At 39.7% G+C, this 26,416-nt stretch overlaps 1 protein-coding gene across 6 annotated transcripts in view; it reads right to left on the bottom strand.

Annotated features, from left to right (window-relative positions):
- Nucleotides 1-26,416, bottom strand: part of TMC1 (transmembrane channel like 1) — a 360,191-nt gene that overhangs the window by 257,669 nt on the left and 76,106 nt on the right. Inside the window, exon 1 of one of the 6 annotated variants that reach the window (XM_067039584.1) lies at nucleotides 14,860-14,918. The exons of the other annotated variants lie outside the window; for them this stretch is intronic. The gene's annotated coding sequence lies outside the window, so the exon portion shown is untranslated. Of the gene's footprint in view, nucleotides 1-14,859; nucleotides 14,919-26,416 lie in introns of those variants that run through there. 6 annotated transcript variants of the gene reach the window in all.

Genomic DNA, 26,416 nt, shown 5'->3' with positions numbered 1-26,416 from the left:
TTTTTGATGTGGACCATTTTTAAAGTCTTTATTGAATGTGTTACAATATTGCTTCTGCTTTATGTTTTGGTTTTTTGGCTGCGAGGCATGTGAGATCTTAGCTCTCTGACCAGGGATCAAACCTGCACCCCCTGAATTGGAAGTTAAAGTCTTAACCACTGGACGTCGAGGGAAGCTCCCAGAAGTTTTTACTTCTAACTTATGGCTAGTATTGTTGTATCCTTTTAAAGAAATCTTTGCTTCCCCAAGATCATGAAGATATTCTTCTATGTTCTCTTCCTTATTGTTTAACTTCTCATATTACATAACTATCCATTTGGAAGTGTTTTTATATATTGTGTAAGGTAGAGATCAAGATTTATTTTTTGTGGGGGAGACCTTCAAGATGGCAGAGGAGTGAGACGTGGAGATCACCTTCCTCCCCACAAATACATCAGAAATACATCTACATGTGGAACAACTCCTACAGAACACCTACTGAAAACTGGCAGAAGACCTTAGACTTCCCAAAAGGCAAGAAACTCCCCACATACCTGGGTAGGGCAAAAGAAAAAACAGAGACAAAAGAACAGGGACAGGACCTGCACCACTGGGAGAGAGTTATGAAGGAGGAAAGGTTTCCATGCACTAGGAAGCCCCTTCACTGGTGGAGACGGTGGGTGGGCCAGAGGGAAGCTTCGGAGCCATGGAGGAGAGTGCAGCAACAGGGGTGCGGAGGGCAAAGTGGAGAGATTCCCACACAGAGGATTGGTGCCAACCAGCACTCACCAGCTGAGAGGCTTGTCTGCTCACCAGCCGGGATGGGTGGGGATTGGGAGCTGAGGCTCAGGCTTCGGTCCGATCCCAGGGAGAGGACTGGGGTTGGCTGCGTGAACGCAGCCTGAAGGGGGCTAGTGCACCACAGCCAGCCGGGAGGGAGTCTGGGAAAAACTCTGGGCCTAACTAAGAGGCAAGAGACCATTGTTTTGGGGTGCACAAGGAGAGGGGATTCAGAACACTGCCTAAAGGAGCTCCAGAAATGGGTGCAAGAAACGGCTATCAGCACCAGCACGGACACCAAAGATGGGCATCAGACGCTAAGGCTGCTGCTGCAGCCACCAAGAAGCCTGTGTGCAAGCACAGGTCACTCTCCACACTTCCCCTCCCTGGAGCCTGTACAGCCCGCCACTGCCAGGGTCCCGTGATACAGGGACAACTTCCCCAGGAGAATGCACGGCGCACCTCAGGCTGGTGCAATGTTATGCTGGCCTCTGCCACAGCAGGCTCGCCCCGCACCCCATACCCCTCCCTCCTCCTGGCCTGAGTGAGCCAGAGCCCCCGAATCAGCTTTTCCTTTAACCCTGTCCTGTCTGAGCGAAAAAAAGATGCCCTCAAGCAACATACACGCAGAGGCAGGGCCAAATCCAAAGCTGAACCCCAGGAGCTGTGCAAACAAAGAAGAGAAAGGGAAATCTCTCCCAGAAGCCTCAAGGAGCAGCGGATTAAATCTCCACAATCAACTTGATGTACCCTGCATCTCTGGAATACCTGAATAGACAACGAATCATCCCAGAATTGAAGCAGTGGACTTTGGGAACAACGATATATATATTTTTTTCCTTTCTCTTTTTTTGTGAGTGTGTATGTGTATGTTTCTTTGTGTGATTTTGTCTGTATAGCTTTGTTTTTACAATTTGTCCTAGGGTTCTGTCTGTCCAGTTTTCTTGGGTTTTTTTATTCTCAGTATAGTTTTCATTGCTTGTTATCATTGGTGGATTTGTTTTCTGGTTTGGTTGCTCTCTTCTTTCTTTCTATTTTTTATTTTTAATAATTATACTTTATTTTAATTATTTTATTTTGTTTTTTCTTTTTTTCTCCCTTTTCTTCTGAGCCATGTAGCTGACACAGTCTTGGTGCTCTAGCCAGGGGTCAAGCCTGTGCCTCTGAGGTGGGAGAGCCAAGTTCAGGATATTTGCCCACCAGCGACCTCCCAGCTCCACATAATATTAAATGGTAAAAGCTCTCCCAGAGAGCACTATCTCAATACTAAGACCCAGCTCCACTCAATGACCAGCAAGCTTCAGTCCAGGACACCCCATGCCAAACAACTAGCAAGACAGGAACACAACACCATCCATTAGTAGACAGGCTGCCTAAAATCATAATAAACTCACAGACACCCCAAACCACACCACCGGACGCATGCCTGCCCACCAGAAAGACACTATCCAGTCTCATCCACCAGAAAACTGGCACCAGTCCCCTCCACCAGGAAGCCTACACAACCCACTGAACCAACCTTAGCCACTGGGGGCAGACACCAAAAACAAAGGGAACTATGAACCTGCAACCTGCGAAAAGGAGACCTCAAACACAGTAAGTTAAGCAAAATGAGGAGACAGAGAAACATACAGCAGATGAATGAGCAAGGTAAAAACCCACCAGACCAAACAAATGAAGAGGAAATAGACAGTCTACCTGAAAAAGAATTCAGAGTAATGATAGTAAAGATGATTCAAAATCTTGGAAATAGAATGGAGAAAATACAAGAAACGTTTAACAAGGGCCTAGAAGAACTAAAGAGCAAACAAACAATGATGAACAACACAATAAATGAAATTTAAAATTCTCTAGAAGGAATAAATAGCAGAATAACTGAGCCAGAAGAACGGATAAGTGCCCTGGAGGATAAAATAGTGAAAATAACTACTGCAGAGCAGAATAAAGAAAAAAGAATGAAAAGAATTGAGGATAGTCTCAGAGACCTCTGGGACAACACTAAACGCACCAATATTCAAATTATAGGGGTCCCAGAAGAAGAAGAGAAAAAGAAAGGGACTGAGAAAATATTTGAAGAGATTATAATTGAAAACTTCCCCAATATGGGAAAGGAAATAGTTAATCAAGTCCAGGAAATGCAGAGTCCCATACAGGATAAATCCAAGGAGAAACACACCAAGACACATATTAATCAAACTATCAGAAATTAAATACAAAGAAAAAATATTAAAAGGAGCAAGGGAAAAGCAACAAATAACACACAAGGGAATCCCCATAAGGTTAACAGCTGATCTTTCAGCACAAACTCTGTAAGCCAGAAGAGAGTGGCCACACATATTTAAAGTGATGAAAGGGAAAAACCAACAACCAAGATTACTCTACCCAGCAAGGATCTCATTCAGATTCGACAGAGAAATTAAAACCTTTACAGACAAGCAGAAGCTAAGAGAATTCAGCACCACCAAACCAGCTTCACAACAAATGCAAAAGGAACTTCTCTAGGCAGGAAACAAAGAGAAGGAAAACACCTACAATAACAAACCCAAAACAATTAAGAAAATGGTAAGAGGAACATACATATCGATAATTACCTTAAATGTAAATGGATTAAATGCTCCAACCAAAAGACACAGACTGGCTGAATGGATACAAAAACAAGACCTGTATACATGCTGTCTACAAGAGACCCACTTCAGATCTAGGGACACATACAGATTGAAAGTGAGGGGATGGAAAAAGATATTCCATGCAAATGGAAATCAAAAGAAAGCTGGAGTAGCAATTCTCATTTCAGACAAAACAGACTTTAAAATAAAGACTATTATAAGAGGCAAAGAAGGACACTACATAATGATCAAGGGATCAATCCTAGAAGAAGATATAAGAATTGTAAAAATTTATGCACCCAACATAGAAGCACCTCAATACATAAGGCAAATGCTAACAGCCATAAAAGGGGAAATTGACAGTAACATAATCATAGTAAGGGACTGTAACACCCCACGTTCACCAATGTCCAGATTATCCAAAATGAAAATAAACAAGGAAACATAAGGTTTAAATGACACATTAAACAAAATGGATTTAACTGATATTTATAGGACATTCCATCCAAAAACAACAGAATACACTTTCTTCTCAAGTGCTCATGGAACATTCTCTAGGATAGATCATATGTTGGATCATGAAGCAAGCCTTGGTAAATTTAAGAAAATTGAAATCATATCAAGTATCTTTTCCGACCACAATGCTATAAGACTAGATATCAATTACAGGAAAAAAACTGTAAAACACACAAATACATGGAGGCTAAACAATACACTACTAAATAACCAAGAGATCACTGAAGAAATCAAAGAGGAAATTTTAAAATACCTAGAAAAAACTGACAATGAAAACATGACAACCCAAAACCTATGCGATGCAGCAAAAGCAGTTCTAACAAGGGAAGTTTATAGCAATACAATCTTACCTCAAGGAACAAGAAAAATCTCAAATAAACAACCTAACCTTACACCTAAAGCAATTAGAGAAAGAAAAACAAAAGAAAACCCTAAGTTAGCAGAAGGAAGGAAATCATGAAGATCAGATCAGATAAAAATGAAAAAGAAATGAAGGAAATGTTAGCAAAGATTAATAAAACTAAAAGCTGGTTCTTTGAGAAGATAAACAAAATTGATAAACCATTAGCCAGACTCATCAAGAAAAAAAGGGAGAAGACTCAAATTAACAGAATTAGAAATGAAAAAGAAGAAGTAAAAACTGACACTGCAGAAATACAAAGGATCATGAGAATTACTGCAACCAACTATATGCCTTAAAATGGACAACCTGGAAGAAATGAGCAAATTCTTAGAAAAGCAGAACCTTCTGAGATTGAACCAGGAAGAAAACTAGAAAATACAAAGAGACCAATCACGAGCACTGAAATTGAGACTGTGATTAAAAATCTTCCAATAAACAAAAGCCCAGGACCAGATGGCTTCACAGACGAATTCTATCAAATATTTAGACAAGAGCTAACACCTATCCTTCTCAAATGCTTCCAAAATATAGCAGAGGAAGGAACACTCCCAAACTTATTCTATGAGGCCACCATCACACTGATACCAAAACCAGACAAAGATGTCACAAAAAAAGAAAACTATAGGCCAATATCACTGATGAACATAGATGCAAAAATTCTCAACAAAATACTAGCAAATAGAATCCAACAAAACATTAAAAGGATCACACACCATGATAAAGTGGTGTTTCTCCTGGGAATGCAAGGATTCTTTAATATACGCAAATCAATCAATGTGATACACCATATTAATAAATTGAAGGAGAAAAACCATATGATCATCTCAATAGATGCAGAAAAAGCTTTCAACAAAATTCAACACCCATTTATGATAAAAATCCTACAGAAAGTAGGCATAAGGGAACTTACCTCAATAATAAAGGTCATATATGACAAACCCACAGCCAACATGGTTCTCAGTGGTGAAAAACTGAAACCATTTCCACTAAGATCAGGAACAAGACAAGGTTGTCCACTCTCACCACTATTATTCAACATACTTTTGGAAGTTTTAGTCACAGCAATCAAAGAAGAAAAAGAAATAAAAGGAATCCAAATCGGAAAAGAAGAAATAAAACTGTCACTGTTTGCAGATGACATGATACTATACATAGAGAATCCTAAGGATGCTACCAGAAAACTATTATGGCTAATCAATGAATTTGGTAAAGTAGCAGGATACAAAATTAATGCACAGAAATCTCTTGCATTCCTATACACTAATGATGAAAAATCTGAAAGAGAAATTAAGGAAACACTCCCATTTACCATTGCAACAAAAAGAATAAAATAACTAGGAATAACCCTACCTAAGGAGACAAAAGACCTGTGTGCAGAAAACTATAAGACACTGATGAAAGAAATTAAAGATGATACAAACAGATGGAGAGATATACAATGTTCTTGGACTAGAAGAGTCAACATTGTAAAAATGACTATACTATGCAAAGCAATCTACAGATTCAATGCAATCTCTATCAAACTACCAACAGTATTTTTCACAGAACTAGTACAAAAAATTTCACAATTTGTATGGAAACACAAAAGACCTCGAATAGCCAAAGCAATCTTGAGAAAGAAAAACAGAGCTGGAGGAATCAGGCTTCCTGACTTCAGACTATACTATAACGCTACAGTAATCAAGACAGTATGGTACTGGTACAAAAACAGAAATACAGATCAATGGAACAGGATAGAAAGCCCAGTGATAAACCCACGTACATATGGTCACCTTATTTTTGATAAAGGAGGCAAGAATATACAATGGAGAATAGACAGCCTCTTCAATAAGTGGTGCTGGGGAAACTGGACAGCTACATGTAAAAGAATTAAATTAGAACACTCCCTAACACCATACACAAAAATGAACTCAAAATGGATTAAAGACCTAAATATAAGACCAGACATTATGAAACTCTTAGATGAAAACATAGGCAGAACACTCTATGACATCAATCACAGCAAGATCCTTTTTGACCCACTGCCTAGAGGAATGGAAATAAAAAATAAAATAAACAAATGGGACCTAATGAAGCTTAAAAGCTTTTGCACAGCAAAGGAAACCATAAACAAGATGAAAAGACAACCCTCAGAATGGGAGAAAATATTTGCAAATGAAGCAACTGACAAAGGATTAATCTCCAAAATTTACAAGCAGCTCATGCAGCTCAATATCAAAAAAACAAACAACCCGATCCAGAAATGGGCAGAAGACCTAAACAGACATTTCTCCAAAGAAGATATACAGATAGCCAACAAACACATGAAAGGATGATCAACATCACTAATCATTAGAGAAATGCAAATCAAAACTACCATGAGATATCACCTCATACCAGTCAGAATGGCCATCATCAAAAAATCTACAAACAATAAATGCTGGAGAGGGTGTGGGAAAGGGGAACCCTCTTGCACTGCTGGTGGGAATGTAAATTGATACAGCCACTATGGAGAACAGTATGGAGGTTCCTTAAAAAACTAAAAATGGAACTACCATATGACCCAGCAATCCCACTACTGGGCATATACCCTGAGAAAACCATAATTCAAAAAGTGTCATGTGTCACAATGTTCATTACAGATCTATATACAATAGCCAGGAAATGAAAGCAACCTAAGTGTCCATTGACAGATGAATGGATAAAGAAGATGTGGCACACATATACAATGGAATATTACTCAGCCATAAAAAGAAACGAAATTCAGTTATTTGTAGTGAGGTGGATAGACCTAGAGACTGTCATACAGAGTGAAGTAAGTCAGAGAGAGAAAAATAAATACCATATGCTAACACATATATATGGAATCTAAAAAAGAAAAAGAAGGTTATGAAGAACCTAGGGGCAGGACATGAATAAAGACACAGATGTAGAGAATGGACTTGAGGACACAGAGAGGGGGAAGGGTAAACTGGCACAAAGTGAGAGAATGGCATGGACATATATACACTACCAAATGTAAAATAGATAGCTAGTGGGAAGCAGCAGCATAGCACAAGAAGATCAGCGTATTGCTTTGTGACCACCTAGAGGGGTGGGATAGGGAGGGTGGGAGGGAGACGCAAGAGGGAGAAGATATGGGGATATATGTATATGTATAGCTGATTCACTTCGTATAAAGCAGAAACTAAGACACCATTGTAAAACAATTATACTCCAATAAAGATGTTTAAAAAAAAGAGAGATTTATTTTTTTTTTTAATTATCCTTTACCCACTGAACTACAATGTCACCCTCATCATGAATCAAGGGAACAGTCTATATGATTTTTGTTTTGGGACTCTGTTCTATTTGTCTATTACAACGCTTTATATCTGGTAGTGTGTAAGTCCTCCAACTTTGTTCCTTTTCAAGATTGTCTTGGCTATTCTGGATCCTTTGTTATTTTCAGGTAAATTTTATAATTGACTCATTAAATCTCATATATAGAAAGAAAATGGAATTTTATTGAATCTACAGGTCAGTTTGTGGAAAATGTGCACCTTTATAATATTGAGTCTTCTAACCTATGAACATGGTGTATGTCCCTGCTTATTTAGGGTTACTATCGTTTCTGAAATATTGCACAGCTTACTTTTAAAAACTGAAGATGTCATGTACAAATAAGGATTTTCAGCTTCTCTTGAAAATAAAAATGTCTGGCAGAACCAGTTTAATACTCCTGTGTGGCAACAATAGGCAGGAGCTGCCCACTGTAATTGGGACATGTGTTCTCCAACTCATCACAGTTCCTACCACAAACCCAATGCATGAATCTGGACTCAAGACTGACTTCACTCATTTATTGTACCTGCTGGGTCACTAGCTATGGCTAAAAAATTAAAAATAAAAAATAAGGAAGGAAAATAGTGAAAATTAAGGTTCATTTACTCATTCTTTCAATATTTATTGAATGCTAATTATGTGTCAAGCAATATGCTACATGTCGGGATATACCATTGAACAAAAACGACAACAAAACAGTTATTTTTGTGTTTTAACCCAAAGGCCTTTAATACCATCATTTTAATCAGAATTATAACAATGTTGAAAATTTTTAACAAGAAAATATTTTACGTGGCAACCTTCATTCAGCCAATTAAAGGGAGTGTGGCTGATAGAAGAGTAAGCACACAGAATGAAGACACAGGAAAAACCCCAAAAGAACATGGAAAAAGAGCCTGTAGCTATTCTGTCATATTAACTGATAAGTTCGCAAATACACCAGGACATCACACCACTCTGGGTTCATGACATTCTCAAAATAACAGACGCAAAATGCCCTGCTAAAATGAACAATGTGGACAAACTCTTCGCTCCTAGGAAGCTTCCTTTCTACTGGCAGCATACTTAGGTTGGAAACAGACCAAGAAGTTCATTGAATTTCAATTTCAGGAATTTTTACATTATTCTCCTGCTAATGGGCAATCAGTGGAATTTTGCTACCTGTTTTTCTAGGTTTCTTAGAATACTCGCAGAAGCCTGTTTCTTCACTGGATCCTAGGTTTGAAATAAATCAACCATGACCCTTAGCTCAGTAAGTAATTGGGTTTCTGTGAATAGGGAGAGAAAAGAAGGGAAAAAAAATTCCACCATCCAATGAACTTTTAGAATACAAATGGACAGTCCAGGGTGAGGTGTATTTATTTATTTCACCAAGAACTCAAAGCACCTTTCCACTCAGCTCAGTTTGACTTTCCATTCTAGTCAGTAGTATAATATCAAGATGTGTGTGTGCACGTGTGTGTGTGTGTGTATGTGTATGTGTGTGTGTGTGTGTGTGAGAGACTGGGCAGGGAAAGAGACAGTGAAAGAGAAGTACAATCCAGTTATTACTAATAGATTGCTAAATTTTCCCTCATGTAAATATATTTTAGCCTTCTCTTTCTCCTGTGTCTTATGTCATGTCTTGGCATCCAATCAGCTCTACCAGAGGCAAGCCCATTAACTCTTTCAGCTCTCTAGCATACCATTCAGACTTTTCAGTGCATTTCTGGTGCTCTGCTCTCTAAGTGGACCATACAAGGATTCTATTTAGTTCAATACACTAGTGATTCATAAAACAATTCCCTGAAGGTTTGAAAGAGTTAACCTGTAACCCTCTCTAAACATTTGGCTTAGTGAAAGGTATTGACTGAGAAAGTGAGGAGAGTAGAGACCAATATGTCATTAACTAGCACAAAATTCTAGTGACATAAGCAAAAAACAGACAATATCATTTAGTATACAAAAGGAAAAACTAAGAACTCCAAGAAGTTTTTGTCCACAGTCAAACAATAAGCTGACCTCAGAGCCAAACTGTTTCCAGGTCTCCAAATGTCCATCTGGAGCTCTGCCTATGGTTTCCTCCAAATCCAAACTCATGTAGGGAAGTGGTGGATGGAAGTGAGTGATGGGGCAGAGGTTAACATAAGAATCCTTGCAAGCCCTTCCAGGTCCAAAATTCTTTTTTTTTTTTTTTTTTTAATTCCTCTGAAATGCAAATGCTGGTCTGTTCCACTGTAAAGCCCCCTTGAGATGAAACAGAATTTTAAGTAGAATCTGTAAAACAATCCCTTCCAAATTTCCTTCCTGGCCAGTAGTTACAATCACCTCTGACCACACCAAACCCAGCATCCTTTCCACGTTTTACCTCAGTTCCCATCAGCATGTTTGCAACTTCCCATAGTTTATTTTCATCTCTCTCCAGCAAACAAGGCCTCTTGTGAAATGAGAGAAGACAGGGTCAGCACACACACACTCGCCTGTTGGCTCGGCAGAAAACACCACACAGAGCCAGGGAAGCCTGCGTGGAGGCTGCCAGGAGGCCACACAGCTAATTTACACGCTGGTACTGCAGTTGGATTTCTTATGAGACAGAAGTCTCAAGTTTAAATCACTCTGTGGTTGGAAAGGAAGTTGAGAATAAAGAGGGTGGGGGAACTACTGTGACTTTGTAATCCAACTGTGACCAACTTCTTCATGCTGAAGTCCAGAATAATAAATTTTGGAGCTGGAACTGGTCCACCTCACATCTTATCAATGAGAAAACTGAGGCAAAGAGGGAAGTGACCTATCCCAGGCCACATGACTCATGAGCTGCACAGCCAGTGGGTGAGGGCATTTCAAGAATAAAGAACAGAAAGAGAGAGGCTCACGTTACCTCAGAAAATGAGGATTTGTTTTAAGGATGCACGGGGCAGGGAACTTCTGTTGTAGCACAGACACACTTCATTGAGCACTAAACACTACAGGTACATAAGAGCAGCTCTAGTAAATATATCCCAGTCTGCTAATTTCACAATGGCAAACATGCCTTAGATGGTCGCATCTGTCTGCCTGCTCCAGTCTTTTGCTATTGTGGGCACTAACTACTCTCTTCTCTGCCTTTGCTTTTACTGCTTTTGTTCATATGAACACATAACTCTTTATTCTTCTGCCTGCTTCTTAATTCCTTCTTCCCAGGGCTTCTGCTTCCTGTGCAGCCTTTCTGACTTATTTTCTATGTCTCCTGATTTCTGCTTACTGACACACAGCTGACTACCCTTGGATAGACTTACATTCAAGTTCTGGGAGGGAGGATCTGATGGGTTCACTTAGTAACTCTCCAGTAGTTCTACAGAGTTCTGTCACCAGACTTCAGGGTTATTACAGATGATGGCCACAGGAAGATGTCCTTCCCTGGTCAATCAGGATAGACTAGAGAGACAAAGCTGAGTAGTCATCTTTCCTCAGAATGGGGTTTTGGGCATGGAAAACACTTGGAGCATAATAGAGTCCTCCTCAACTTAGTGCTTTGGACTAGATCCCATGTCTCTCTCAGTTATGTAGCATACAGTAGTAAATAAGAGAAAATTTCTGGAGCCAGGCTGCCTGGTTTTAATCCGATCACCATTACTTTCTGGCAAGCTATGCTTTAGGAAAGTTATACAAGCTCAGATTCTTTACAATAGAGATTATAATATTGTCTGTTTTATAGGGTTGTGGAAAGACTGAGGTAATTTACATAGAATGTTTAGAAGAGTATCTAGCGTGTAAGTGCTCAATAATGTTAGATATTATTGTTATTATTACACGGTTTCTTTTTCCATAGCACCTGTAATGGGTTTTTTGTTTGTTTCGTTTTGGCTGCACCACGTAGCTTGTGGGATTTCAGTTCCCTAACTAGGGATCAAACCCACGCCCCTTGCAGTGGAAGCGTAGAGTCTTAACCACTGGACCATCAGGGAAATCACACCTGTAATGGTTTTAAAATAGACCTGTAAATTCTTTGACACTTTTTCCACACAACAAAATGGAGTCTAATTCTTCTTTGAATATGGTCCATTTTAGTGACTTTCTAATGTGCAGAATGCAATAAAAGTGATGCTGCATGATTTCCAAGGCTAGATCAGGGAAGGCAATATAGTTTCTGCCTCGTTGGAATTCTTGTTATTGGAATTCAGCCATCTTGTTGTGAGGAATGCCATGATCCACGGAGAGGCCACGTCGAGGTGTTCCAGCTCTCAGCCTGGGCTAAGGTCTCAGTCAACAACCAGCATCAGCCACCAGATATGTTAGTTAATGAACCTCAGCTAACCTCAGCCCTCAGCTTTCAAGTCTTCTACCAAAGGTCTCAGACTTCATGGTGCAGAGTAAGTGATCCACTACAAGTCTTGTTTGAATTCCTAACCCAAAGAATCTGTAAGCATCATTAACAGTTGATATACAGCACTTAGTTTGGAGGTAATTTAGGCAGTCATAATAAGTGGAACAGCCCCTTTATTTCTTTACCTCTATGATAGCACTGTTCATGGTGACCTTTACAGGAATCAGGTGACATTAAACTATCTCTAAAGCTAGGCCTCTATACTGCAGTTCTTCTTAACCAGAGGGGAGATTATAATGGTCTAGGAGTTTTATTAAAAATACATAACCTAGGTCCCATACCCAGACATGCTGAACAGCAGATATGGAATAAAGACATGTGTAATTTGAAAATGTTTCTCATTTAACTCCAACAAATCTCCACAAGGGGAGACCACTGACATACCTAGTCCCCACAATGAGTCTGAAGGGAAAGAGCTGAAGACCTCACCCATACTCAATAGGAGTTTACTGAAAATCTCTATGTGTCTGGCTTTGCTGCCTGGGGCCCTAACAGGAAGACCACACGTATTCTGGGAATGAATTAGAAGTAAATTTGGTATTTTTGGTGTGTAAGCTTCTCTTGATGCAACCCAGGTCAGGAATGGAAGATACCAAACTACAGCTTTTAATTGTGAATTTCTAATATATTAGCATCAATCCATCAATTCTTTCCTTCAAAATCTGGAGAGCTAAGAACAAGACAAAGATGTCCACTCTCACCACTTCTATTTTACATTGTACTAAAGATTCTCTCCAGGGCAGTCAGGCAAGAAAAAGAAATAAAAGGCATCCAGATTAGAAAGGAAGAAGTAAAACCATCTCTGTTTGAAGGTGACCTGATTTTACATACAAAATCTGAAGAGTTTAATAGCATGCCTTTCTGGGCTTTGAAGACCAAAAGGAGCTTCTCTCTAGCTCCCTCTCCCACTCCTCAGACTAGTGATTCTCAAACTTTAGAGTGCAAAAGTAAGTTGTTAAATAGGAATTCTTAAGCCCAACTCCCAGAGATTCTGATATACTAGCCTAGGAAACTTTTAAAAATCACCCCAGGAAGTCTAATGCAGGTGAATTTTAGACCAGACTTTGTAAAACACAGACTTTGTAAATCTTTGAGAGGTCATTTAGTACAGTGATTAAGTGTGCGGTATTTAGGGCTTCCCTGGTGGCGCAGTGGTTGAGAGTCCGCCTGCCGATGCAGGGGACGCGGGTTCGTGCCCCGGTCCGGGAAGATCCCACGTGCCGCGGAGCGGCTGGGCCCGTGAGCCATGGCCGCTGAGCCTGTGTGTCCGGAGCCTGTGCTCCGCAGCGGGAGAAGCCACAACAGTGAGAGGCCCGCGTACCGCAAAAAAAAAAAAAAAAAAAGTGTGCAGTGTCTAGAACTCAGTTGCCTGGGTTCAATTCCTGGCTCTTCTACTTTTTGTGTGAACTTGCACATGACACTTAACCTCATTGTGCCTCAGTTTCTTCAACTGTAGAATAGGATTAATGATAGTGCCTACCTTACAGGCTTGATGCACGTATTAAATGCATTAACGTATATGGAGCATCAGAATAACAAGTGCACTTATTGTCAATTATTTGCAGTAGGGGACTTCCCTAGTTGTCCCTGGAAGCTAGACCCTGCCTATAGACAACTACAACAAGATTCTTACAGTGACACCAGTAAGTATGGGAAGAAGTACATTAGGTGCTGGTTCTCCATCTTCTTTTCTCTTCTCACTTTCCCCTGTCCCTCAGAAAAGCTGTGGCCGATAGACACATTTTATTAGAAATCAAATTAGGTCTTCCCTGGTGGCGCAGTGGTTGGGAGTCCGCCTGCCGATGCAGGGGACACGGGTTCGTGCCCCAGTCCGGGAAGATCCCACATGCCGAGGAGCGGCTGGGCCCGTGGGCCATGGCCGCTGGGCCTGCGCATCTGGAGCCTGTGCTCCGCAGCGGGAGAAGCCACAGCAGTGAGAGGCCCGCGTACCGCAAAAAAAAAAAAAAAGAAAGAAATCAAATTAAAGGGACTTCCCTGGTGGCGCAGTGGTTAAGAATCCGCCTGCCAATGCAGGGGACACGGGTTTGAGCCCTGGTCCGCGAAGATCCCACATGCCACGGAGCAGCTAAGTCCATGTGCCACAACTACTGAGCCTGCGCTCTAGAGCCCGCGAGCCACAACTACTGAAGCCCACGTGCCTAAAGCCCATGCTCCGCAACAAAGAGAAGCCACCGCAGTGAGAAACCCGCGCACCGCAACAAAGAGTAGCCCCCGCTTGCCGCAACTAGAGAAAGCCCGTGCGCAGCAACGAAGACCCAAGGCAGCCAAAAATAAATTAATTTTTTTTAAAAAAGGAAAGAAATCAAATTAAGGCATGAGCCAGTCAATCCTGTTAGAGTTTAAGTCCTTTAAGTCCTTCAACGCCTTCAGGACCATTTCTAATCTCCCATTTGATCATCATAATTGTCAGGTTACCAGGGTCTGAGTCTTTTCCACCATTATTTTGATGTATGCTGTTGGTGAATTTGGGTTTCCATCTTTCTTTTACAGTGCATTTCACAAAGAGTTCATTTCCAAATGCAAACATGAGAACTAATATTCCTAAAACTTTATGACTCATAAAATGTACTTCTCCCCCCTTCCCCTCATTCATTAGCATGATAGCAAATCTTTAACAGATTGCCTTGCACTTAGGGAGGCAGCTCCCAATGCTCACATAAATAATTTATACTGATCAACACTTGCTCAAATTAATGGAAATGATAATGCTATAAAGAAAACATTTTACTGTGTTTTAAGTCTATTCACCAGAGGAACATTATTAGTATTCCTAGATATGCAGGGAACCTGATAGTTGAAAGTTCAAAATAGTCACAGCTTATTTTTTTTAACTTCTTGATAGTCAGCAAAGAACAGCATTTTCTTATAGTGCAAGGTCTATTATATACTAGGTACTCTTAATATCTCACCAGCAGAAATAGCTCGTATTATGGCGCTGCTGTAATTTTTCTATCAGCCAGCAACTGTGGTTTCCTGAAGTAGTAGAACCTGAAAAAAATGCAGCAGCTCAGACAGAAGGAATCAGAGTGGGCTCGTGATTCATGCATCCTCAGGAAGAGGGTTGGACATGACCTCTGAGACACCTGTCAACCCTGTTTTTTGTTTTTCTACCATTCTACTCAAATGCTAATTTATAGTCAAATATCAGTCGTACCTCAAAAACAAGCAAGATGTTTTCACTCCCTCTCCTCACTTCTCAATGTTTTGGCTTTAAACTTTCCCCCAGAAAGTTGATCAGGCATGTATACAAGTTAAATTTAAGTTACTTTATTCACGCAATTCTTTGAGGCCCATAACAGTTATAGAATGTGTTTAGGTAACATTAAAGAAAAACTCCAAGCTAAATATAGCTCTGGAGTTGAAGTCTGTATTTCACCTAGAGGGTAAGACAACACTATTTGCTCCTTGGGAGGGAGAAGAGAGGATGTATTATTGACCTTAAGTGACCTATTTTTGATCCTTTGTAAGCATGAAAAGTTGGCAGATGGTTATTTGTGTGCTAAACTCCGCCCCCTTGTCCACATACCATATTTGGAGGAACTAGGAGGCACTTCCTATTTGGCATTATGACCCAAGGCCAGAAACTGCAATTTAGGCAGAATTAGAGCAACAATATCTGCAAGTAGGATTGGCACCTCCTAAAAGCCATCATCCCCTGCTGCCAAGAAACTTAGAACCCAAAATTAGGCAGAGGGCAGTAGGGAAGCTGAGGCATTTCATTAAAGAGACACAGCCCTTCTGTGTACCATGTATTGCTGTTTTGAGCTCACCTTCACAATTGCTCTTGTATCCATGCCTGGCTTCCCATCTCTCTCACACACACACTCTCCTGGGGGTGAGAGGAGTGGCTCAGACTCAGAATTAGAGTTCTTTGAAGTGGTGACATCATTACAAATCTAAGGAATTCTGTGAGCTGAACTTTCTAAAATTAATCCATCTAAAAGCTTAAACAGGGAATACCTATTTCATCTTGAAGGAGACTTTTCCCGCTTTGCAAAATTACCTGGTTAATTAATTCAGGCCTGGTAGTAATAGAACTAATTTAAAACCAAAATAACCATCATGGAACAGAACTAGATCTGCTGTTTTTATCAAGGTAATTACCAGGATAATTGCCAAACTTTCCCTTCTTTTGTTTTATTCCATATAAGCCAAGCCTGCTGGTTTATATGCACTATATATACATATATCCTCGTATTAATAAACAAATGTGTTGAGAACAGATTTATAGTGAGAAATTTCCCTCCCAGAAGTAAGGATAAGAAAGAAAACAAGAGCTGTGTTCCCAATCCAGGCTGTTGGCTTTATGTAAATTAATGAAAACTTTATTTAAAAACCTATGTCCTGGGACTTCCATGGTGGCACAGTGGTTAAGAATCCGCCTGCCAATGCAGGGGACAAGGTTCAATCCCTGGTCCGGGAAGATTCCACATGCCGTGGAACAACAAAGTTCATGTGCCACAACTACTGAGCCCACGTGCCACAACTACTGAAGCCTGTGCACCTAGATCCTTTGCTCTACAACAAGAGAAGCCATCGCAATGAGAAGCCCATGCACCACAACGAAGAGTAGCCCCCGCTCGCTGCAACTAGAGAAAGCCCATGCACAGCAATGAAGACCCATTACAGCCAAAAATAAAAAATAATTAATTAATTTTTAAAAAACCTATGTCCTTATTGTACCTATATTCAGAGGGTTTCTATATATTATAATCAAACCTTTTTATAGCAAATATTGACAAAATAATAAATTGATAAATGAGTGAAAGTTAGGATGATTATACAATTTCAAGCCACCTCCAAGGGTGACTGAAGTTTGACAAATTCCCTCCTTCCCATCTATGAAAGGATTTGGGAAGGTGTTCTTCCCCTTCCAGTATGGCTCTTCATCCTGTGAGTCCCAAGGAGCTGGGCTATTGGAGTTCCTAAACAGGTATCCTTCAGTTACACCTGGCTGTTGAGCTGGCCTGAGACTCCTGCAATACTTCTTAACTCTGAGTCACCATCCACAAAGTCAATGACTAATACACCACGCTAAAAGGAAGTCTTAGAGAATTTTCTTCAAAGTGAGGGCCTCAACCTTAAATACCCACAGGAACCAGGGAGGTAATATACAGCAATGAGGGAGGAGGGGACAATTGGAAAGTATGAGCCCCAGTTATTTCTGTAGTCTCTCCCTAACTACATCCAATTTTTGCCATGAGAGACTATAGGCTCAATACTGCTATGTTTCCTCATTTTTTTTTGTTTTTTTTTGTGGTACGCGGGCCTCTCACTGTTGTGGCCTCTCCCGTTGCGGAGCACAGGCTCTGGACGCGCAGGCTCAGCGGCCATGGCTCACGGGCCCAGCCGCTCCTCGGCATGTGGGATCTTCCCGGACCGGGGCACGAACCCGTGTGCCCTGTATCGGCAGGCGGACTCTCAACCACTGCGCCACCAGGGAAGCCCAGTTTCCTCATTTTTAAGAGACTTCAGAAATCTGCTTTTATTGATATTTGCTGATTCATAAATATTTACAACAAATTTGGGATTTTGTAAAACATTGTGCTGGAAAATCAAAACACATCTGTGATAATAATCACCAGTTTATGATCTGTGGTTTATAGTGTCATCCTCTGCACACGTAGACACACATGGGCACACACATGTGTGCATATCCATCCACCTGTAAACAGCGATAGATCCTGGGAGTTGAACTGGTCAAATTTAAATCATCCTTGGAAACAGCCTGAAATTGTATAACGGTCCTAAACTTTCATTCACTTATCAATTTATAATTTTGTAGAGATTTTCCAGGAAAAGATGTTATTATAATTTATAGAAAAACACTGAACATAGATACAATGAAGACATAGATTTTTTTTTTTAATTTTAATTGAAGTATAGTTGATTTACAGTATTGTGTTAGTTTCAGGTGTACAGCAAAGTGATTTGGTTATACATATATATATATTTTTAATTTTTTAAAATTCTTTTCCACTGTAGGTTATTACAAGATATTGAACATAGTTCCCTGTACTATACAGTAAATCTTTGTTGTCTATCTATTTTATATAAGGTAGTATGTATCTGTCAATCCCATACTACTAATTTTTCCCTCCCCCCCTTCTCCTTTGGTAACCATAAGTTTGTTTTCTATGAGACATATATTTTTAAATGAGGCTTCCATTCATTTACTAAACTATGAACTCCAATAAGAAAATCATATTTAAAGACAGAATAATTTATATAGTTTATTTATGTGTATAAATAAAATTATACATGTATAACCAAAAAATTGCACCTATTCACCAAAAAGTAAAGAATGTTCTCTCATCCAAAATTTTGTTTATTCTCCATAATTACTAGAATCAGAGTTTGAGCCAGAGAGCCTGAAATAACACGGAGAGCAGTCAGTGTCGTCACCTGTGTGAGGTAAGCAGTTAGTCACAGCAGACGATTGCCAGGGTGTGTCCACGATGACAAGCTTATGGATGTGTATTATTCCACAATGATTTTTTTTCAGGTATGAGCAGACTTCTGATTATATATCGTATTAAAACTTCCATATTATATATCTTATTAAAACGATCAAGCTAAAAGAAGTCTTCAATAATCAATAAAGCCCTTACTGAACTGGAAGATAAAGAAGGGATTCTTAAGCAAAACAACTTCCAAGGACAGACAAGTAAGTTCTGTCCTGATTTTTAGTTCGACACAAATACCTGTTCTTTGGGGGAAAAAAAGATGAATTTAATGTTCAAATACATATTCATTGTGGATTGAGAGTGTAATATAGATGCAAGAGACATTCCATAGAGTGTTTATTATAGCCTTGAATAGTCAGTAATGCAATGCTGGTATCTTTTTCCTCCCCTTACAAACAGCAGACTTCATTCTCCTACAGAGACCGTTGAAAGCGTTTTCAGTGTTCTGAGAATTGGGAGTCATTATGGGACGCCTGTTGAAAATAGTTGCTTACTCAGAATAAGTTGAAAGCAAACAGTTATTATTTCCAGTCTAAATCGTTCTAATGGGATTGGGTCAATCAGTCTCTTTCCTTGATCTTAGTATTGAAAATGTCTTTCTTTTTCTCTCACTGAAAACTTCTGTTGCTTAAAAGCGTTTGCAAACTCCTGGCGAACCTGTGTGGGCACCACGATTACAAACTCAAGGCTAGACGTCAATGCTATATATCATGAAATAGCTGCTTAAAATCAGAGATGCTGCTTGGACTGAATTAGAAGAAGGAAGTTTTGCTTCCAAATTCACCATTGTTGTTCCTCTTCCTTCATGGATATTCATAAACCAGTTTGTCTCTTCAACTGTGAGGCAATCACTACTAGCTCTTTCTAAAGGATTTGGAAAATATCTCTACTACATTGAGGTGAGCTCTGTAATCTGAAAGATTTGGAATCATGCTCTGCTTCTGTCTCTTAGCAAGCTGAATGCTCTTGGGCAAAACGCTTAACCCCTCTGAAATATCTCTACTACATTGAGGTGAGCTCTGTAATCTGAAAGATTTGGAATCATGCTCTGCTTCTGTCTCTTAGCAAGCTGAAATGAATGCTCTTGGGCAAAACGCTTAACCCCTCTGAGGCTTTGTTTCCCTATCTGGTAAATAGGATATCAATATCTACTTTTCAGGCTTGTTGTGAGATTGAAAAAAGAAAATGCTTGTAAAGAGTTAAACACAACAGAAAACATTTAAAATAAATATTTTAGGACAAAATCAGTTTTCAGTTTGTTAGAATGTGGGCGACAGAAACAACTTCCCAAGAGCAGTCAATAAAGACAACCTTCAGAGGAAATTCTTGAGTCTTAAAGTTGGTTATTTCCATTCACTTGTAAATAATTCTCATTTGTGCTTACTCCATTCAAGGAGACTCTGAGCAGGGAGTGAGAAAAGAGGGAAAGAAGAGATGTCTAGATAGCTGAATCAGTTCCATAAAGAATTTAAACTCTAGTAGTAAACTAGGAGATAAGACCTGCCAGCAAATGACTATAAATCAGAACAGAAAGTCATCCAGGCCGTAATAGAGGCAGAGCTAAAGAGCAATGACAGTTGGGTGGAGGAGGAGATTATTTTGCCTCTGAATTGTTTCCTTTTACAGTCGTGATTCTGAAACCTATAGCAAAGCCCACCCTCTAAAATCATTTTTTTCTATCAGATGATTCCAGACAATTTTAGAATTCAACTATATTTTTAACAGTTTGCAGTTAGAACACCTTCATTTTACAGATGAAAAAACATGGGCCCCTAAAGATGAATTAAGTAACCAAGTTAGGGTAGGGTCAAAACAAGAAGTATTGTGTTTCTCCTGCTTCAGACAACCCATAAGTTCTCTTTGTCTGAGTCAGCTGGAAATACCCTTTGAACAATTCATGTCTCTTCTATCAGAGGAAGAGAAAGTTCAAGTTGCAAATAAGAAATTCTACAATACTTTGAACTTTAGGCTTTTCCATATCTTTAGTCCATATCTTCATTTCTGCCTAGAACACAGGACTTTCTTTCGATAATTTATTGTCCAACAAGCAAACCCAGATATCCCTAGGCTGATGGCTTCCTCCTTCCTTCTTCTGTCCTTCCTTCCTTTTCCTTTCTTCTTTCCATGTGTCTTTCTATGTCTTTCTATGTGTCTTTTCTATGTGTCTTTCTATGACACTGGACTTTGATCCAGTGTTCTTAGATTGACCAAAGACCCTTGGAGTCCAAGTGTGGCAAAAGATCTGAGGGAGTCTTGGGCAAGGTGGATTCTCAGCAGTATTCAGGATAGACAGAGACCAGTGAGTAGCAAGACTTTCCTAAAGCCTTCATGAACTCTTGGCCCAAAACTGAAGGAGGTGGGGAACCCAAGAATCATTGAGATCGAATTTCCTACCCAGTCCACACCAGAGTCAAAATTAAATAGAAAGAAAGCAAAACGGAAAAAACAAAGAGTGGTAGGAAAGAAAAAGGAAGAAAAGCAGTATTTCTTGCATACCTAAGATGTAGGCTGACATTCATTGATAATTATACTTTATTCACACAGTGATGTAGTGATGATATTATCTTTATAACTCATAAAGAAGGTAGTTTTCATTCAATACCTACAGAGCAATTGACCTTAGCCAGAATAAAGGTTTAATAGCTACCATTATTGAGCATCTACCAGGATCTTTATCTACATTATTTAATTCTATCCAATTATCAGAACAGCTCTATAATATTGGTGTTATTATCCCTATTTTAGAAATGAACACAACAAGGCTCAAGAAGTTCAAGTAATTTACCCAAGATCACACAGATAGTAAGTGGAGGCACTGGGTTAGGACCCATGTCTGTCAGGAGCTATAGTTTATACCCTTTCCCCTGAACTGTTCTGCTGCCAGAGATTGTGTATTAGTCAAGGTACAGTGACTAGAGCTCTTAATGGAAGTTGGGATACTTAAGATTTACTCCAATTTATATTCCTTATTGTTCTTAGGTCTTTTCCAAAGACTTTGACTCTCACATCTACTTTTGTTCATATGTGTTTCTTCTATTGTGCTAATTCACTATCTGATCTTGACCACAATCCCACCTCAACTCATGGCCTCCCATCAACACTTTCCTATCATCTGACCCCAGGCCCATCCTGGGTTTGTTTTTGTTATTCTTGTCTGGTGCTGACAGCTCACACTCCACTGTGTAGCCCAGAAGAGATACTGAGTGTCAAGGCAGGCTTTCAGAGAAGACTGAGATGACCACAGGCTGCAGTGATCAGGGAATTCTCCTGTTTGAGGGATGTTTGATGGGAAGAGATCGTTAAGTGGAAAAGAGGGAGAAGACCATTGTATTTAGGAAGGAAGAGAGTAAAACACATGAAAATTAGAATGTGAACATTAAGTAGAGCACACTTAATGTAGAAGTAGAGAATTAATCTTGATAATAGTCAGAGATTACTTCGGGTAGGTGGGTTAGGATTAACTGTGAACTGTCTGAATGTTTTAAGATTTAAATTTACCTGTCACTGTTGTACAGTATGTTTAGAAATAGAAAAGAATGAAGGCAGAAAAAACAATGATCTTTACTGAGAAATAGGTAGGATCCAAAATAACTCCACAGATATAAGCCATAACTAGGAGGATGACTGGGACCAAAGGAAGAATGAGTGAATTCAAGAGGCAGACATTATTTGCAAAGAATATGAATTTTTATTTACCCATGATGAGTCTGGGATAATTTGGTGATGTTCTAGCGAAAACACCATCAAGAAGTTAGAACTGCAGGATCAGAATTTGTGAAGTCGGTCTAGGTAAGATTATCCACACAAAAGTGAGATTTAACTCCATGACAACAGATGAACTAACCAAAAGAATAGCAGAGGCAAAATCAGAATTGATTAGCACATCTGGAATGCATTTATACCCACAACAATTCATTAATGACTACAGTATTCCAGGACCAGAATGGATAAAACCAATTTGGGGGGTGTTAGAATAGACAAGCATATCTGGTTAAAAAATGTTTAACCTTTTAAAGTTTTTAATTGTGGTAAAATATACATAATGTAAAATTTTACCATGTTAACCATGTCCTTGAGGTTCACATGTGTTGTAGCCTATTTCAGAATTTCCTTCCTTCTTAAGGCTGAATAATATTCCATTGCATGTATAGACCACATTTTGTTTACCCATTCATCTGTTGATGGACACTTGGTTACTTCCACCTTTTGGCTATTGTGAATAGTACAGCTATGAACATGATTGTACAAATATCTCTTCAAGACCCTGCTTTTGATTCTTTTGGGTATATACTCAGAATTGGAATTACTGGATCATACGATAATTCTATTTTTAATTTTCTGAGGAACCTCTATACTGATTTCCGAAGCAGCTGCACATTTTACATTCCCATCAAGCACAAGTAGTGGCTTCCCTGGTGGTGCAGCGGTTGAGAGTCCGCCTGCCAATGCAGGGGACACGGGTTCGTGCCCCGGTCCGGGAGGATCCCACATGCCGCAGAGCGGCTGGTCTCATGAGCCACGGCAGCTGAGCCTGCGCGTTCGGAGCCTGTGCTCTGCAGCGGGAGGGGCCACAGCAGTGAGAGGCCCGCGTACCGAAAAAAAAAAAAAGAACAATGCACAAGTGTTCCGATCTCTTCACATCCTTGCCAACACTTGTTATTTCCTATTTTTTTGATAGTGGTCATTCTAATGTGTATGAGGAGGTATCTTGTTATGGTTTTGATTTGTATTTCCCTGATGATTAGTAATGTTGAGCATCTTTTCATGTGTTTATTGGCCATATGTATATCTTCTTTGGAGAAATGCATATTCAAGACCTTTGCTCATTTTTTAATTAGGTTGTTAGTTTTGTTGTTGAGCTTTAAGAGTTCTTTATAATATTCTGGATATTAACCCCTTATCAGATATATGATTTTAAAATATTTTCTCCCATTATGTGGGCTGCCTTTTCATTCTGTTGACTGTGTCCTTTGATACACATAAGCTTTTAATTTTAATGTTGTCCAGTTTATCTATTTTTTCTTTTGTTGCTTATGCTTTTGGTGTCATATCCAAGAAATCATTGCCAAATCCAATATCATGAAGCTGTACCTTGTTAATTTTCTTAAAAACTTTATGAGGTATAATTTATATAGCATAAAATCTGCCCATCACAAGTATACAGTTCAATGATCTTCATTAAAGTTATACAGTTGTGCAACTATCACCCCAATCCAGTTATAGAACATTTTCATCACCCTCAAAAGATACATTATGCCAGATTATAGTCAATCCTAGATCCCATCTCTATCCCTAGGCAACCACTGATCTATTTTCTGTCTCTATAAGTTTGCCTGCACCTGACTAAATTTTAAAAGTTATTTTCAAGTAAAATTGAAAGAAAGGAAGGAAGGAAGGAAGGAAGGAAGGAAGGAAGGAAGGAAGGAAGGAAGAAAGGAAGGAAGGAAGGAAGGAAGAAAGAAAACCTAGCATTTCACAGAATTTGGTGGTGGGGGGAGTATCTCACATAATCCTCCATCATGCTTTTACACATTTCTTTTCACTATTCACCATTTTGCTATCAGGTTTTATTTTTATTTTAATCTTTGTTAAAAACAAATTTGAAAATCAATCCTGTTGGTAAGTGCCACACTTAAAATATATTATTAGAATGCTATTTAGTCCCTAGAGTATATTTCCTATCACTGAATCTAATTTCCTTCTAAAATAAGGCATGACATTTCCACTAAGGCACCCAGGTGAGTTATATGCCTGTCCTAATCAACAGCCACCTGTCATGATCTAAACAGGTTTCTGGGTTGTTTATATTCCCTCTTCCTCCCTCCCATCTCAAGCCTGAGCCTTTTACTCTTCAGTACCAATCACATGTACTCCTCACACACTACAGCCTGTACTGGGTGAATTCAGAAGGCTCAGTTGAAAATTAAACATGCTGAAAGTGAATTCTTTGAGGCCTTGATATGTGGAGGCCCACACCCATGTTATCCTTCGCGTTGAATTTCTTCCAAAACAAGTTTTTTTCTAAATGTTAAAGAAGAAAGAAAAGGAATTTTTTTTTAATAGGAAGGTATTTTGGTTCATTTTGGTGAGCAAATAATGTCTCTGAGACCCAAGTCAAATTCAGAAAAATCGATTTTTTCTTTTAAAGCACATGTAGGGCTTCCCTGGTGGCGCAGTGGTTGAGAATCCGCCTGCCGATGCAGGGGACACGGGTTCGTGCCCCCGTCCGGGAAGATCCCACATGCTGCGGAGCAGCTGGGCCCGTGAGTCATGGCCGCTGAGCCTGCACGTCCGGAGCCTGTGCTCCACAATGGGAGAGGCCACAACAGTGAGAGGTCCGCATAACAAAAAAAAAAAAAAAAAAGAAGAAGCACATGTAACACTGTAGAGACAGATTTTAAATGTAATTTCCTGAGGTGATAAGATCAAATTCTGGGCTATGGGTTTTCTAAAGAGGTCAACTTCAGATTAAGAGCTTTGTGAAGCTAGTCCATGTGACATGTTGATGTTTTAGTGAGCTTCAGTTGAGGATGACGTCTTTAATAGAGAGAAACCACTTCATTTTAGTGTCAAGGAAACAGGATTAGAACTTAAATTATATCATGTCAAAGCAAGATAATAGTGTGGGAGGGTATTATTACAGAGCAGGTTATGTTTGTGGCTTGACAAGTTACCCCACATCCATATCATCTTTGTATGTTCAACTCAAAGAAACTAAGTAGGGAATAAATGTCTTTGGCTAAAGGCCAAAGAGTCTCCAGGAAAAGAAAATACTTAAAACCCAAACTCTGATGAGTTTCACCATTATTTAAGTATCCTAACTGAGATCAATGAGTAGGTAAACCCTCCAGGGAAATTCTCCCAAAGGAGGAACTTACCTTAAGAGAGGGTGACAATGGGCCAGTGGTCTGGTCTCAACAGCATTACCTGAATAATTCTCAGGGGTGTTCGTATATAACTGAGATAAACAACCTCTCCTGGCCTAGGTCCTCCAGTACTACGGATATGCTTTTATGAGCAGTTATGCCTCTTAATATAATGGTAAGCAGTCTCATTGAGTTACCAGGCATAAAATGAGATAGAGTGATCATAGCCAAGTAGAGCACTGCAGGGATACTTCTCTACCTCCCTCCCCTGCACACTGGTCCTGAGAAGTTACTGCCAAACCATTGCCGTGAGGATATCAGGAGACTGTAAAAGGCTCCTTGTTTTCAACAGAGCCCTGTGAGATTGGCTTCTTCAGTTCTCTCTCTGGCAGCAAGCTTGGCAATGTTTCCTCTCTGGACTGTATACCAAAACACTTCTTTTTGCAATAAATAAAAAATAAATTATACAAGTTAAAACATTACAACACAGATTTTTATGTTTAGGTCATAACTAAAGAGGAACTCCTTTCACCATGCAAGAGATGAATTAACAAAAGCATGCACTCTTGTTCTAAGCATCTTTGATATAGCAGAGTGACCTCCAGGTGATAATTTAACTTGTGTTAGAATATTTACTCTAAATTTAAAAGTCTCCTATCCATGGATTGGACAATTTATCAAGAAGGAGTAAAAGACATTCCATCTCCATTCCCAAGAAAGGGAAATGGACAGATTCTTACATTTCTGAAGCCCAGGTCCTTCTTAATGGTCCTTTAAACTTCACTGTGGAAGAAGGTACCATTTATTTTAGAAAGATGAAGAAGGAAAGATGCCCTCACCCTAAGAAGATTCCAGAATTCAAAAAAGGGAGAGTTGGGCTTCCCTGGTGGCGCAGTGGTTGAGAATCCGCCTGCCGATGCAGGGGACACGGGTTCGTGCCCCGGTCTGGGAAGATCCCACATGCCGCGGAGCGGCTGGGCCCGTGAGCCATGGCCGCTGAGCCTGCGCGTCCCGAGCCTGTGCTCCACAACAGGAGAGGCCACAACAGTGAGGCCCACATACCACAAAAAAAAAAAAAAAAAAAAGGGAGAGTAGTTGTCATCTCAGAAACAAGGAGATGCTTAGACATTCTT

The sequence above is a fragment of the Kogia breviceps genome, chromosome 8 (assembly GCF_026419965.1).
Source record: "Kogia breviceps isolate mKogBre1 chromosome 8, mKogBre1 haplotype 1, whole genome shotgun sequence".
Taxonomy (NCBI): Eukaryota; Metazoa; Chordata; class Mammalia; order Artiodactyla; family Physeteridae; genus Kogia; species Kogia breviceps.
This window is presented reverse-complemented; position numbering and strand designations above follow the sequence as displayed.